The sequence below is a fragment of the Schistocerca gregaria genome, chromosome X (genome assembly GCF_023897955.1).
Source record: "Schistocerca gregaria isolate iqSchGreg1 chromosome X, iqSchGreg1.2, whole genome shotgun sequence".
Classification (NCBI taxonomy): domain Eukaryota; kingdom Metazoa; phylum Arthropoda; class Insecta; order Orthoptera; family Acrididae; genus Schistocerca; species Schistocerca gregaria.
In genome coordinates, this window is record NC_064931.1 from 597,794,655 (window position 1) to 597,811,154 (window position 16,500).

General features: G+C 44.8%; 1 protein-coding gene and 1 non-coding gene across 2 annotated transcripts in view; both read left to right on the top strand.

Moving 5' to 3' along the window:
• The window catches only part of LOC126298235 (uncharacterized), a 512,920-nt gene that overhangs the window by 108,000 nt on the left and 388,420 nt on the right, over nucleotides 1–16,500 (top strand). The window lies entirely within an intron of this gene.
• Trnas-cga (transfer RNA serine (anticodon CGA)) lies at nucleotides 1,024–1,098 on the top strand. The gene has a single exon. It is a non-coding gene; the product is annotated as a tRNA-Ser (tRNA).

Here is a 16,500-nt window from a genome sequence, read left to right on the forward strand (position 1 = left end):
ACAGCTGCAAAATACTAACACGAATTCTTTACAGACGAATGGAAAAACTTGTAGAAGCGGACCTTGGGGAAGATCATTTTGGATTCCGTCGAAATGTTGGAACACGTGAGGCAATACTAACCTTACGACTTATCTTAGAAGATAGATTAAGAAAAGGCAAACCTACGTTTCTAGCATTTGTAGACTTAGAGAAAGCTTTTGACAATGTTAACTGGAATACTCTCTTTCAAATTCTGAATGTGGCAGGGGTAAAATACAGGGAGCGAAAGGCTATTTACAGTTTGTACAGAAACCAGTTGGCAGTTATAATAGTCGAGGGGCATGAAAGGGAAGCAGTGGTTGGGAAGGGAGTGAGACAGGGTTATAGCCTCTCCCCGATGTTATTCAATCTGTATATTGAGCAAGCAGTAAAGGAAACAAAAGAAAAATTCGGAGTAGATATTAAAATTCATGGAGAAGAAATAAAAACTTTGAGACTTCCTAGCAGATTAAAACTGTGTGCCCGACCGAGACTCGAATTCGGAACCTTTGCCTTTCGCGGGCAAGTGCTCTACCAACTGAGCTACCGAAGAACGACTCACGCCCGGCTAAGCCATGTCTCCGCAATATCCTTTCATTCAGGAGTGCTAGTTCTGCAAGGTTCGCAGGAGAGCTTCTGTAAAGTTTGGAAGGTAGGAGACGGATACTGGCAGAAGTAAAGCTGTGAGTACCGGCCGTGAGTCGTGCTTCGGTAGCTCGGTTGGTAGAGCACTTGCCCGCGAAAGGCAAAGGTTCCGAGTTCGAGTCTCGGTCGGGCACACAGTTTTAATCTGCTAGGAAGTTTCGTATCAGCGCACACTCCGCTGCAGAGTGAAAATCTCATTCTGGAAACATCCCCCAGGCTGTGGCTAAGCCATGTCTTCGCAATATCCTTTCTTTCAGGAGTGCTAGGTCTGCAAGGTTCGCAGGAGAACTTCTGTAAAGTTTGGAAGGTAGGAGACGGATACTGGCAGAAGTAAAGCTGTGAGTACCGGGCGTGAGTCGTGCTTCGGTAGCTCAGTTGGTAGAGCACTTGCCCGCGAAAGGCAAAGGACCCGAGTTCGAATCTCGGTCGGGCACACAGTTTTAATCTGCTAGGAAGTTTCATATCGGCGCACACTCCACTGCAGAGTGAAAATCTCATTCTAAAAACTTTGAGGTTCGCCGAAGACATTTTAATTCTGTCAGAGACAGCAAAGGACTTGGAAGAGCAGTTGAACGGAATGGACAGTGTCTTGAAAGGAGAATATAAGAAGAACATCAACAAAAACAAAACGAGGATAATGGAATGTAGTCAAATTAAATCGGGTGATGCTGAGGGAATTAGATTAGGAAATGAGACACTCGAAGTAGTAAAGGAGTTTTGCTATTTAGGGAGTAAAATAACTGATGATGGTCGAAATAGAGTGGATATAAAATGTAGACTGGCAATGGCAAGGAAAGCGTTTCTGAAGAAGAGAAATTTGTTAACATCGAGTATAGATTTCAGTGTCAGGAAGTCGTTTCTGAAAGTATTTGCATGGAGTGTAGCCATGTATGGAAGTGAAACATGGATGATAAATAGTTTGGACAAGAAGGGAATAGAAGCTTTCGAAATGTGGTGCTACAGAAGAATGCTGAAGATTACATGGGTAGATCACATAACTAATGAGGAGGTATTGAATAGGATTGGGGAGAACATGAGTTTGTGGCACAACTTGACAAAAAGAAGGGACCGGTTGGTAGAACATGTTTTGAGGCATCAAAGGATCACAAATTTAGCATTGGAGGGCAGCGTGGAGGGTAAAAATCGTAGAGGGAGACCAAGAGATGAATACACTAAGCAGATTCAGAAGGATGTAGGTTGCAGTAAGTACTGGGAGATGTAGAAGCTTGCACGGGATAGAGCATGGAGAGCATGGAGAGCTTGCATGGAGAGCTGCATCAAACCAGTTTCAGGACTGGAGACCACAACAACAACAACAACGCAAAGAGTTATAGATAATGACTTGTTATTGCCATAAAACATTGAATTCACGTGACGTTTGGACCGTGTAAGTTTCTAAATACACGCATGTTCGTTATGAACAATACTTGATTTTTTATTGATCACTGTGATGTGCTTGAGTGTCTGCTGTTTTTGTCGCTTGTGCTCCATTTTGCACCTATCTGCTTTATGTCTTGCCTTTCTACAGTAATTACAATCTGCGTTTCGATATAAACAATTGTCTGTTTTTGTGGTTTACGTCACAGCGCGAACAAGATTGCAATTTTGAGTTTCTGAACTTGTTTACTGATTGTTTCAATCGAGTAGTGCGCGAGCCCTATGGCTTTCGGGTCTGGCCTTGCCAGCTGTTAACGTGTACTGAAACACTGTATTGCTTCCGCACATACATGAATTTGTTCGTATGCCTATATTAGCGTGAGACAGTCTTCTAAATACCGGTCTGTTAGACATATTGGGTCCCTATTTAATTTATTGTCTGTAGAAGGTATGATACGCATGTCGCGAATTAGTCTGCATACGATTTCTGACATTGATAATTTTCACAACGAAATTTACATTCCCGACCCAATCTCTGTAATTCAGCCATCCGCTCTGTAGATGTTTTATTTAACATTTTGAAATACAGAAAATAATGTTTGTCTGGCGTTCAAAAACGTTCAAATGTATGTGAATTTCTAAGAGACCAAACTGCTGAGGTCATCGGTCCCTAGACTTACTCACTACTTAAACTAACTCATGCTAAGAACAACACACACACACACCCATGCCCGAGGGAGGACTCGAACCTCCGGCGGGAGGGGCCGCGCAATCCGTTAGATGGCGTCTCAGACTGCGTGGCCACTCCGTGAGACTTTGTCTGGCAGCGAGTCGAAATATTTTCCAAGTCTTCCTTTAATGTGAGAAGTTACTGGTTCACAAGTAGGTGACAATTTCTGTAGAAGTTGAAATACAGTGGGACTTGCATATGCTAATAAAAATTATTTTCTTTCAATATCACCTGATATCTGACGCGCAGCATAGCGTTGCTCTAATCGCTGGATATAGTTGTTCCAGGGTTTCACTTTTCGATCGACGGCCGGAAAGGGTGGAGGCGGCAATTTGAGTTTTAAGTGGTTGACGCTGTTGACCGTTGGTCTCGCTTTCTTCACGTATGGCCAAGAGCGCCACCAAGAGAGTCTGGGTTGTTGGCAGTTGTTGCAATAATTTTGGACGGGCTATACGACGAATTTCAGTCTGGCATGTATGAAAATTAAGTTCGGAAAAGATTAAAAAATTTGCAAAAATATTCCTGGAAAGGAAACGGATGAACGTCACTAGAATTGAACAGGCATTTAGTGCTCAGAGCAATCTGAACAGGCATACATTAAAGCCGTGCAGTGTTACTGCAAAATCAATAAAATTCTTGACCTGATTAGTTTGTACTCTCTTTTCCTCCTCGCTCTATGTTGGTGAGAATGCTGTGCACTGACTCGTTGTCAAAATTTTCCGGTTTCTTTTTTCTCGCCGTCAGATGTTGAGAATAGGCCAAAATTTCCGACAACCTCTAAAGTTTTTCCACGATATCAAAATGTTGACTGGCGAAAATTGTTTTTCCAAATCTTCGCTCACCACGTAAATGTTGTGAATGTAGTAATTAAATCTAAATATCGTGTGACTAGTGCCTCCGGTGGGTAGACCGTTCGCTGGGTGCAAGTCTTTCGATTTGACGCCACTTCGGCGACTAGTGTAGTAACTGAATGCTACTATTGGTTCAGCCCTAACACCCAGGGTAGCAAAAAACTGCTGCAGCTCATTAAACATAGCCATTGTTCTCTTATTCTTTAAGACTTGGTTGATAAGGTGGTGCTAACAAATGTGGCAAGACGATAAGAAAAAACCAATAACATTTGTTAAGAGTAGTTTAAAAAATGATAATTAACTTTTGTACTCTTCGAGGGGTAGCACTGACTGTCCTAAACCTAGTACAGTCAAGCACATACTCCGTTATTGATCCTAATTCCCTCTAAATAGCGACCACTAAGACGGAAGGTAGTCTTCAGAGCACTGTACTGAGCTGACTGCTGGCATTGATTGGAACTGTCTAGCCACTAGTTCGTAACTGAGTATCAACGACGCGGGGTGTTTCTCAGTTGGCGGTGGAAAGTTTTTATTGTCCGCCATTACAAGGCGAAAGCGATGTAGCCTGTGGTTGACATCACTCCCTATGACGGCTGTCTGCACTTTTTTTCAATTTATTGGATTTCAGTACGCTCCCATAAATCCATCTTAACTGTGAAAAGTCAGCCGGCCGCGGTGGTCTAGCGGTTCTAGGCGCGCAGTCCGGAACCGCGCGGCTGCTACGGTCGCAGGTTCGAATCCTGCCTCGGGCATGGATGTGTGTGATGTCCTTAGGTTAGTTAGGTTTAAGTAGTTCAAAGTTCTAGGGGACTGATGACCACAGTAGTTAAGTCCCATAGTGCTCAGAGCCATTTTTTGTGAAAAGTCAGTAATGACGATACGAACGTAAGGACAACGCACCACCAGGTACTCGGGTGGAGAAAATCTACGACCCGACCGGAAATCGAACCCGGCCTCTTCGGTTAGAAATTTGCCACACTGACCGCGCAGCTCCCAAGGTGGACGTCCTCACTTTCGGCGGATGGGCTGTGGAAGGAAACGATGTGGAAGCAGGAATAAGTCTGCATTTATGAGCTCCATATGGTAGCTGCTGCAAGGGACTGAGAAGCGCCAGGCGAGTGTTTATTCCTGTGTGAAGGTGGCTTTCCAGGTAATTATTGCGTACCTCTTACCTGGTACACAATAAGCTTCAGTACTGAATCGGTGATAGAACGCATGCTGCTTTCACCTGTGACTTGCCCCAAAGACTTTGAAACTACAGACAAGTATGTCGTCTGTGCATTCGATGATTCTGTTCAAGCAACCATCCAGCAAAGCTAATAGGTTGAATACCTAAGTTAGATTGTTTATGGCTGACTTGCTTGGCAGTAAATGATTCGTACCCTGCAATACTCCTGCAGAATTCTGGAAAGATGTTGAGGGATTTTAAGATTTCTTAACCACACAAATAACTTGGGCTACCATAGGCTGTCAAAAATGGTTGCGATTTCGACCATGAGAGGAAATGCGTACCATTTGTTCCGGCGTAACGTCAAGCGCCTGCACGTCGGGCAAGAACGGAAGAGCAGAGTGGGCTGTGAGATAACGCTGATGGGCCCCCCTATAGGACGACATCAAGACAGGAGCGGCCTCTACACGAAGAGAATATAAGCGCCGTGCCGCCTAGCCGAGGCCTCCCACTTGTCTCTCCCATCCTTTCCTACCCCCGTCACTGCCACACCTGTACTACTGCATCCCACCCGCTCTCCATCTTACCACACCCCATATCCTCGCCCAAGGTGGCTTCCGTCAACTCCCTCTCCCTGACGATGCCCTAATCCCCTCCATCTACCCCTCCTACCAGCTTTGATCCTCCCCTTCCTCCTCCTGTGTTTTTCCCCCAGTGCTCCCTCTTTTCCCCCCTCTCCGCCTTCACTTCCTCCCCTCTCCTCTCTCCCTCTCCTTCCTCCTTCCCAGGCTTCCACACTCCCCCAGACCGTCTCCCCTCCCCCTCACTTTCTTCTCACCATCATCCCCCCTCCTTCCTACCCACCCCTCTTCCCTATGGCAGGACACCAACTTTATCGTGTAAACAGTATGTTTTAGTGCGCCGAAGTTCGCTGTACTAGTGTTTCTCTTCCAATCAGTTCATCAGTGCCTCTCCTTCAGTAATCCTTTATTTTAATATTTATGTCTCCTGTTTTTATCCTCCATGTATGTTTGTTTTTATGTCTTCCTGTTTAATCTATGTTTTGCTATGGCCAAAGAGCGACATAGATAGGCCGCTGCCAGTCTACCTTCCTGTAAAGGTTTGAAAATAACAATAAAGAAAAAAAAAATAGCCGCGGCCCGAGTTGAAGTCAGGCCGACCTATGAACGCTACAGAAGTGACTTACAAACTGTATTGGTTCACTTGTATTACGAATTATATATACTGGAGAGCTTGCTTATGTTTGTATGTCGCCCCTTGCTGGCGACACGTCTATATCTGACAAAGTTAAGTATTGTAATCATTTCCTTTCGTAATAAACTCCATTAATACGACTTGCTTGAATTGTTGTCTAGTGATCCGAGAAAGCAGCTTTCCTAGGCACCCTATATTGCATGAATGGGCAGAGCACAACACCATCCACCACCTGTGCAGACCTAATTACTACAACCTCAACCATTGCTGTCTGAAGTGAAATATCCAGTGACGTTCTCTGTGTGCCTGCGATCACTTATGTCTTTGGCAACGGTACACGTGCTACATATATTAAGAAGCGTCATTGTCATCACATTTATAGTACGATATCTCATCAGAAATACCTGTACACCCTAATGTAATGCGGAAGAGACCCCCTGGATGTCCGAGACACTAACCGACCAGCATAAAAGCAGATGGGACCACTTGTATAGTCAGTAGAAAAGTCGTAACAGCAGAATGAGTTGGTCTGGAGTGCTCACTGCCTTCGAACGTGGACTAGTCACTGGATGTCATCTGAGCAACAGATCCATCAGGGACATTTCAACCAGTCTTAACCAGCGCAAGTCGACTGTTGGGGATGTGTTTCTGAAGTGGAAACGTGAAAGAACTACCACAGCTAAACCAAGGTAAACCTCACGGACAGGGATCGTTGTGCATTACGTGGTGTGGCTGTAAAAGTCGCATGAACTCAGCGGAAAGAATCACTCGTGAGTTTCAGGGATGCTTCCTTTGAAAGGGCAGGGCCGATTTCCTTCCCCACCCTTCCCTAAACCGAGGGGGAACAATGACCTCGCTGTTTGGGCCCCTCCCCCAAATCAACCAACAGGTCAAATAACTTGTGAGTTCCTAAGTGCTATCAGCCGTCCACCTAGATAAGTTATTGCGCGTAGAGAGTTAAGAAGAATGGTGTTCAATGGTTGAGCAGCTTCCCATAACCCATGTATTTCTTTAATAAAGACTAAGCGGTGTCCCAGATGGTGTCAGAGCGACGCAGATGGAAACGAAAACGAATGAGTTAGTGACGAATAGCGCAATACCCTGTGTTAATGCTCTGGAAGTATTTGGGACTATCAAATGTGTGGAGAACATTGTCTGTCATTACATGTAGTGCCAGGAGTCCAGTACAGAAGAGGTAGCTTTACTGTATGTCGGTGTTTTTCGTCATTAGGGTCTACATCCTTTATTGCTCTTAAGGAAGCGCTAATTGAGAAAGGATACGAGCACATTTTAAAGCATTGTGCACTGCGTGCGGTAGAGGAACAGCTCGAAGGCTGTGATTGATTGTACTAGCATGACAGTACACGCTGTCGTAAAGCAGCTTCTGTGAGGCAGCGGTTTTTGGACGATAACATTTCTCAAATTGACCAGCCTGTGCAGACTCCCAGCTTAAAACCAACTGCAGCACCAGAAAGAATACCAAATAACGAAATTTTATTTATTGTGGGTGTAGTGTATAGCAGGGAGAATACATTATCAAATTTTTTGTGAAACTGCATACAGGTTGCGCCTTTAATTACATAGGGCTGTCCCCACACAACAACAACAACAACGAGTCTCATGCACATGTCTACAGACTGGCATTGGACGTGGGTGACAAATACAAATATGTCATTCCATGGCCGGCCGCTGTGGCCGAGCGGTTCTAGGCGCTTCAGTCCGGAACCACGCTGCTGCTAAGGTCGCAGGTTCGAATCCTGCCTCAGGCATGAATGTGTGTGATGTCCTTAGGTTAATTAGATTTAAATAGTTCTAAGTCCAGGGCACTGATGACCTCAGATGTTTAAGTCCCATAGTTCTTGGAGCCATTTGAATTTTGTCATTCCATGCTGTTTCCATGCTACACAGAGTTCACCAATTGCAGTGGCTAACAAGTGGTGATGTGTCATTCCCTCAACAATCCATGTCTACATGTTTGGCGTGGGTGAAGATCCAGAGGAAGTGCTGGCGAGATATATTAGGATAGCACAGGATGCGTCCTTGCATTATCTTGTTGAAAGACAACATCATGGCCACCTTGAAGACAGGGCACAGCCACTGGCCTCAACACGTCGGTCCGGAAACGTCAGCTATCCAGATAACCGGCTTTGTGAACCAGAGGAGATTGTGTTGTGGATCCCATGGTCCACCATACCAACATGCAAGGTGTTGGGAGGAGGGGAGGAGATTGGTGTTTAACGTCCCGTCGACAACGAGGTCATTAGAGATGGAGCGCAAGCTCGGGTGAGGGAAGGATGGGGAAGGAAATCGGCCGTGCCCTTTCAAAGGAACCATCCCGGCATTTGCCTGAAGCGATTTAGGGAAATCACGGAAAACCTAAATCAGGATGGCCGGAGACGGGATTGAACCGTCGTCGTCCCGAATGCGAGTCCAGTGTGCTAACCACTGCGCCACCTCGCTCGGTATGGTTTTGGGCCATTAAGACGATGACGGATACATTATGGCACTGGTTTTTCTCCTTGAAGTCTCCACACACGCATACGTACAGATTGACGGTGTATGTAGAGTCGTGACTCGTCTGGAGAGACTACGCGGTGCTACTCCTGTGTCTAGTGTTGTTGGGCGCACCACTGACAGAAAGAATTTGGGATATTAATGTGATGTATCTATTGATGAACAAATGGACACTGTGGAGGGGTGTGAGAGGGAGGGATAACCAAGGAATAGCATGTATATATTCGTAATAGGCAGCCATACAAAGCGTTGTTTGAAAAAATAAAAGCAGTTGTGTCTGCATTTGTAGGCGGCAGATACCAAGTAAATCGTTACACTACAAATACAAAGACTTGCAGTTACGTGGATAAAACTGACACACTTTTATCTACAATATTTACAGGCAGCTAAGCTGGCAAGATAAATTGAATAACTGATTCTGTTGAATTTACAGTGCTTTGTCTCAGAATTCTGTCTTTACTGCTGAGTGGTCACCAGAAACTGAGGAGTGTGCCGCTGGCGTCAGTGGCGGACCTCCAAGGTCCGTCGTACCTTCGGCGTGACTTTTTTGTGTCCGCTGCTGGATTTCTCTGTACGTCGACTTATAAATTGACAAAGAGACGCGGAAGGATGCAGTTTGCACCGCTGTGTGCATGGTCATTTGCGGCGACCGCCATATGCATGTTTAGCGTCACTGGTCGGACATGCGGCGAATGACGAAGGATCCGGAGCGAGCACGGCTTCCGCTGGTGGTCAGCCTGGAGTTATACGTGGAGTGGCGTGCTGGCAGCGCGTGTGTGGTCTTACGACAGTTGCCGATCCCGCAGCAGCCGTAATTATTTCAAATCGGCAAACAGCTTTGGGAGCGTGATGATTGGTTGAAGGTAATTTGCGGAGCACCTGATACAGTCCCTTCTTCCAGATTACGTAGTCTTTACAAATAATATCACTCGCAGTCGATGCGTTTTGAATTTCATTGCTTCGTAACCGGATTTTCTTTCGCGGGGGAAGAGGTAGCCTTAAACGGACAAAATCCTTCTTAAGGGGAGGTTCTCGTCGAAAAACATTAAAACTGGGTGAAGTAGTACCTGGCAGTAGGTGGCAGCACAATGCACCTAATATGAAAAACGTATGTTTTTTGGGGTGTCCGGACACTTTTGATCACATAGTGTATATTTTTCACTGTCGTTTCTTGTTAACAATATCAACTTATTCGCAATAATTAGCACCTTTTACTCAGTTAACGCTAGGCAGAAAGCTAATCTGCATTTGGGTCGCACTTCCTTGACTCTTGTGCAGACAGGCGTTCAGTATACTGCTGCATCTATTTTCAATAAGCTCAAAAATGGTTCAAATGGCTCTGAGAACTATGGGACTTAACTTCTGAGGTGATCAGTCCCCTAGAACTTAGAACTACGTGAACCTAACTAACCTAAGGACATCACACACATCCATGCCCGAGGCAGGATTCGAACCTGCGACCGTAACGGCCGCTCGGTTCCAGACTGTAGCGCCTAGAACCGCTCAGCCACCCCGGCCGGCTTCAATAAGCTACCACAAGAATTCAGAAATCTTTGCTGTAATCAAAGCGCTTTCAAATCGAAACTGAAGAGTTTCCTCATGGGTCAAAAAAAAAAAAAAAGGTTCAAATGGCTCTGAGCACTATGGGACTTAACATCTATGGTCATCAGTCCCCTAGATCTTAGAACTACTTAAACCTAACTAACCTAAGGATATCACACAACACCTAGTCATCACGAGGCAGAGAAAACCCCTGACCCCGCCGGGAATCGAACCCGGGCGCGGGAAGCGAGAACGCTACCGCACGACTACGAGCTGCGGACGCTCATGGGTCACTCCTTCTATTCTGTCGAAGAGTTCCTCGAAAAATTAAACTGATTCTTATATTATATTGTTGACTGCGTTTGCTGGAAATTATGGCTTGGCCTTTTTTGGAATCGTTAACATTTTATTTTATCTGCTATTACTTTTATGTCGTTGTTTCATGTACTGACACGTTCCATGACCTTGGAGATTTGCTCCTCAATTTTGTCCTTAAAAAATCCTCACTCAGACTAAGACGGATTTGAGAGCTATAAAAATAGCAAGAGTAGTATTGCGCTGTTGAACATTAAAATTCCATCACCGTGAAGGTGGCCAGCAGCAGATTTCAGACTAGCGACAACTACATGCTTGGATATGTAAAGACCAAGTATGTGTAGCGCCATCTACATTCTTAATGCAGGAAAATGTTACCGAGTGGGTTTCTCATTCAGTGCTCCAAGTATTTTTTTCTTACATTCATTAAATTTGGAAATTTGATTTCCTATGGGACCAAACTGCTGAGATCACCGGTCCCTGGGCTTGCACACTACTCAGTCTAACTTAAACTAACTTACGCTAAGGACAACACACACACACCCATGCCCGAGGGAGGACTCGAAACTCCGACGGGGGAGCCGCGCGAACCGTAGCAAGGCGCCCCAGAGCTCGCGGCTTACATTAATTAAAGTTTGTGTCACAAACATCTCCAAAACACTGGCAGTGGGTGAATATGAATTTTCGAGGACTCAACATGGAAGAAGCGTTATTGGAACTGCTGCAAACCAACAAGCACAGATGAGTTTTCGCTAACCACAAGTGGAAACTCTCGCGGTATTTGACTGGGTGTTGTGTGATGTCCTTAGGTTAGTTAGGTTTAAGTAGTTCTAGGTTCTAGGGGACTGATGACCATAGATGTTAAGTCCCATAGTGCTCAGAGCCATTTGAACAATCTCGCGGTATTAGTGCCAGGGCCATCATGAAATACAGTTTCGTTATCTCTTTTAATGAGAGTTTTCATTACTGCTAAGTTTTCCAGAAATTTCTCCAGTATAATTTTGCTGCTTATGACGTAATGGGCCCCATAGTTAGTGAGCTCCGTTTCTTGCTTGATCCTCTCATTACATAGAGAACTCTTAACTGTGCACTTCCCCATGTTTGCGAGTAGGTGTGTGTGAGTACTACAGTAAATACATGTAGTCGCAATGAGTCTCCAGTTACATTAGTTACAAAGATCTCGTTCGCAGTCGTACTGAGTGGCAGAACTGAGACTGTTAAATCGATATTGCAATTTTGTTTGCATGACTCTTTTCTTTTTTGGGCAAAGTCCTTGAGTCTCAGTTGCACGTACGATCAGCCTTTGATAAAGAGGTTAGATAACAGTTATTACACAAGCCAATACCCTTTTTATTTGGAGTTTTAGCAATTGTAGAACGCTACGTATTAGTTCAGCATCTTCAGTGGAATCAGAATGTCACTATAGACACATTTGGTTATATCTCAGCTAGCTCTGGTACCTACTCCCACAGCGCAACGTATATACGAGAGTGTGCGGAAATTCTTAACGTTTTTTAAACAAAAACAAACATAATTAACATTCTACATATTTATTATTCATGTCTACATATTTATTTCTCAACGTAGTCACCATGGCGATGAACACATTTCTCCCAGTGAGACACCAGTTTGTTCATACCATCACTGTATAAAGTTTGCTTATGTTGACGGAGATACAACATCATCTCGGTTTGCACCACTTCATCACAATCTAATCGAAGTTCTCGAAGGTGTTCTTTAATTTTTGAAACAGATGAAAAAAGAATGGTTCAAATGGCTCTGAGCACTATGGGACTTAACATCTGAGGTCATCAGTCCCCTAGAACTTAGAACTACTTAGACCTAACTATCGTAAGGACATCACACACATCCATGCCCGAGGCAGGATTCGAACCTGCGACCGTAGCGGTCTCACGGTTCCAGACTGTAGCTCCTAGAACCGCTCGGCCACCCCGGCCGGCTGAAACAGATGAAAATCGGATGGTGCCGCGTCGGGACTGTGCAGTGGATGATAAATGTCAGTAAGCCAAAGGCGTCGCATTATTGCAGATGTCGCAGCGCTCGTACACTATGTGATCAGAAGTATCTGGACATCCCCAAAAACATAAGGTTTTCATATTAGGTGCATTGTGCTGCCACCTACCGCCAGGTGCTCCACATCAGCTACCTCAATAGTCATTAGACATCGTGAGACAGCAGAATGGTGCGCTCCGCGGAACTTAGGGACTTCTAACGTGGTCAGGTGACTGGATGTCCCTTGTGTCATACGTCTGTATCCGAGATTTCCACACTCCTACACATTCCTAGGTCCACTGTTTCCGATGTGATAGTAGAATGGAAAAAGTGAAGGGAAAAATGCAGCACAAAAGCGTACAGGCCGACTTCGGTTGTTGACTGACAGAGACCGCCGACAATTGAAGAGAGTCGTAATGTGTAGTAAGCAGACATCTGCCCAGACCAACACACCGGAATTCCGCACTGCATTAGGATCCACTGCATGTACTATGACAGTTAGGCGAGAGGTGAGAAAACTTTGATTTCTTGGCGAGACACACATCACGCCGGTAAATGCCAAATGACACCTCGCTTGGTGTAAGGAGCATAAACATTGCACGATTGAACAGTGGAAAAACGTTGTGTGGAGTGACAAATCACGATACATAATGTGTCGATCCGATGGCAGGGAGTGGGTATGGCTAATGCCCGGTGAACGTCATCTGCCAGCGTTTGTAGTGCCAACAGTAAAATTGGGAGGCGGAGGTGTTATAGTGTCGTCGTGGTTTTCACGGAGGGGGCTTACACCCAATGTTGTTTTTCGTGGCACTATCACAGCACAGGCCTACATTGAGGTTTAAGCACCTTCCTGCTTCCCACTGTTGAAGAAAAATTCGGGGATGGCGATTGCATCTTTCAACACGATCGAGCAGCTGCACGTAATACACGGCCTGTGGCGGAGTGGTTACAAGAGAATAACAACCCTGAAATGGACTGGCCTGCACTGAGTCTTGTCATGAATCCTATAGAACATCTTTGGGATGTTTTGGAACGCCGACTTCGCGCCAGGCCTCACCGACCGATATCGATACCTCTGCTCAGTGCAGCGCTCCGTGAAAAATGGGCTGCCATTCCCGAAGAAACCTTGCAGCACCTGGTTGAAAGTATGCCTGCGAGAGTGGAAGCTGTCATCAAGGGTAAGGGTGGTCCAACACCGTACTGAATACCACCATTACCGTTTGGGGGCGCCTCGAACTTGTAAGTAATTTTGAACCAGGTGACCGCTAAATTTTGATCACATACTGTATGTATCCTGGACCTGTCATGCCAATGGAGAAGATGCCCCATGCTTGGACTAGCTCTTCGAATTCGTATTTCAGTATTCTGAGGATCTTACAGTACTTCGTAGAGTTCATGATGGTGTCTTTAAGCATGAATTCCAAATGCACCACACCGTGAACATCCCAGAACGATGTGAGCATGACTTTGCCTGCTGATAGCATGGTCTTGAAATTTCTTTGGCATCGATGATCTTTCGTCTCGAAACTCCATTAACGCTCTCTTTCTTTCGGCGTCAAATGGTAACCCAGCTTTCATCACCTGTCACACTGTTGTTAAGGAACTCATTACTCTCACGCTCGAACCGCAAAAGAAATTGTTGACAAATGTCCGTTAACTTCTGTTTCCTGTCAGGAGTGAGCATTCGATAAACCCACCATGCTCACGGTTCCCTGTACTGCAGTTCTGCAATGACGGCCTGTAAACGCCCTTGTGATAGATCACACTTACCTGAGAGCTGTATCTGTATTATCCAGTGGTTTTCTATGATGAGTTCAACAGTCCAGGTCTGAAGAGTCTCATTGGTTACCGTACGCGGACGTCCACTCCAAGCTGTGTCACACTCGTTGACGTTAACACCAACGTTTCCTTCATTACGAGCACGAACAGCCGAACCTCGCGCATTTCTGACGTCGATACACTCATCAACCAACACAGCTTTCATTATAGTAGGTATTTCACTTTCAGGCACGCTTTCTGTGACCAGAAACTTGATTACAACACGCTGTTTCTCAAACACCGCTATAGCAACGTCACACACCGTCATCTTACACTTTAGAAGTCAGAGCCTCTAGCGGCAGAAGGTTGCAACCTGAGTCAGAAAATCGGAAAAGTCGGCCAAGTAATATGCATCACATGTAATACCTCAACCTATGTTAAGAACAGGATAAAAAATTCGGAGGCAGCACTTTTCAGCCTCGTACATCAGTAAGTCATGTTCTGCTTGTTCACACAGTAAGCATCATTCATCGTGATCTCAGTGTTTAGCTTCAAATTCATGCCAGAACTGTAGAAATAACACGCCGAGTGCTTCTATTACCGGATATTTTACCACGTCAGAAGTGTTTTTTAGACTCATGACGTCTATTGCGCACCTCGTTCCGAGCAGGTTAATGATGCATCATACACACATATACACATGCATCATACACACATGAGAATCTGGAGAAAGGCTGAGATCAGAAAAATAGTTATTAGTGAAGAATCCTACGACGACCAGTCCGGGTCTGGATCGATACTACAATGTCAGTCTCATTGACAGATTGGGAAACATTCCTTCCGTTTAGGCATCCCCGCCGACGTCTCACAGCCATTTCTTCTCGTTCGAAATGTGCTCGGTTTCCGTGGAAAGTCATTTCACATTTCCATTAATCAACAAACATATAATAATTGTTATAGTGCTGCACCCAAACATCCAAAACATGTATGGACTGAATCTCTTTAATCAGAAGAAAACAGTCTAACCACTCGTGTACCGAGGAATCATACTGATTAAAGCAGTATACCAGTCGAGAACTTACGTGTCGTATATTCCGACATTTTGCCCGGGTTCAGGATACCCCATGAGCTTATCTTGGGAAAATCCACCGTTAATTTGCTACTTTTCCCTACGCCACTGGCTGTCTTTTAAAGAATGGATTCTTCTTCTCCTAAAGAGTCACAGTCTCTTCGAATAGCAGTCTCTTTTACTTTACGTCACAGTATCCTATATCTGTTGCATCAAGTTTAGCCACGCAGCGTGCTCACAACTCTTTTGCGAGTACGTGGGTTGCGAGCATGAGGTCTCATACTATTTGTAGTTCTTCTTCCTTTCTTTTACTGCAATCTTACTCTCTGACTATAACTTTTCCCAGTCTTGGCCTGTAGGACAGATTCCCTCTTCACAAGCTGACTTATTTGTAGGACATTGATTATGACTGTTCCCACTTTGTTTATTTATTTTAGAGGAATTATTTCAGTTATCTCATTTTTTGACCTCTATATCCGGGACTGACCCCCACTCGTTCAATTGTTTTACGTAAATGCCGACCGTTCAGGGAAGATCGCTTAGTACTCAGCCCCGTAGCCAGTACAAGTGAGGGGTCGTCACGTGCCCGTACACTGGTTGCCCCCGACTATGCAGGAAACAGATTATTGAGGCCCGAAGTGTTATTTAACCAAGCGTCTAGAGGGGTACGTGCCTGTCCGATTGGGAGCACAAGCAGTAAGAGCAATGGTCATCAAGACAAGTGGCCATTCGTTGTGCACGCTTGCTCCCGTGGGGTAGAAGAATAACCATTTTTACCTTTTTCTTTGTCCATATATCTTGAAACTTACATCATTTTTCCTTTTCTAGTGTTCTGCGTCTTAGCAGTAAGACACTGTTATAAAAAAACATTAGTTCCTCAAACATTCTCCGCAATTTGTAAGTGAAACAATGAAGATAAAAATTAATAAGATACAAAATTATAAAACCAACGTTAACAGATGACATCGTTCCTTCGCCTGTCGTCAATGACGGAACACTTTTCTCACGAATCCTTGGCGGTCACGTTCTGTTCCATTACCGGTACGTATGAAAGACTCTGTTTTAAATGTGTGGTGAAATATTTCGACGTTGCGTTCTGTTCCGTTCCGTGACGTCCAATTTGAATCGGCTTTTAAACAATATTCTACACTCGTTCTCCAGTCCAGTCCTGTAATTATCCATTGTAACACAAATATAATGCGGCAAAAGCCCTCATATCTCTCACCTATACTATGCCGCTACGCATTTAATGTAGCACATCTACATCTACATCTACATCTACAT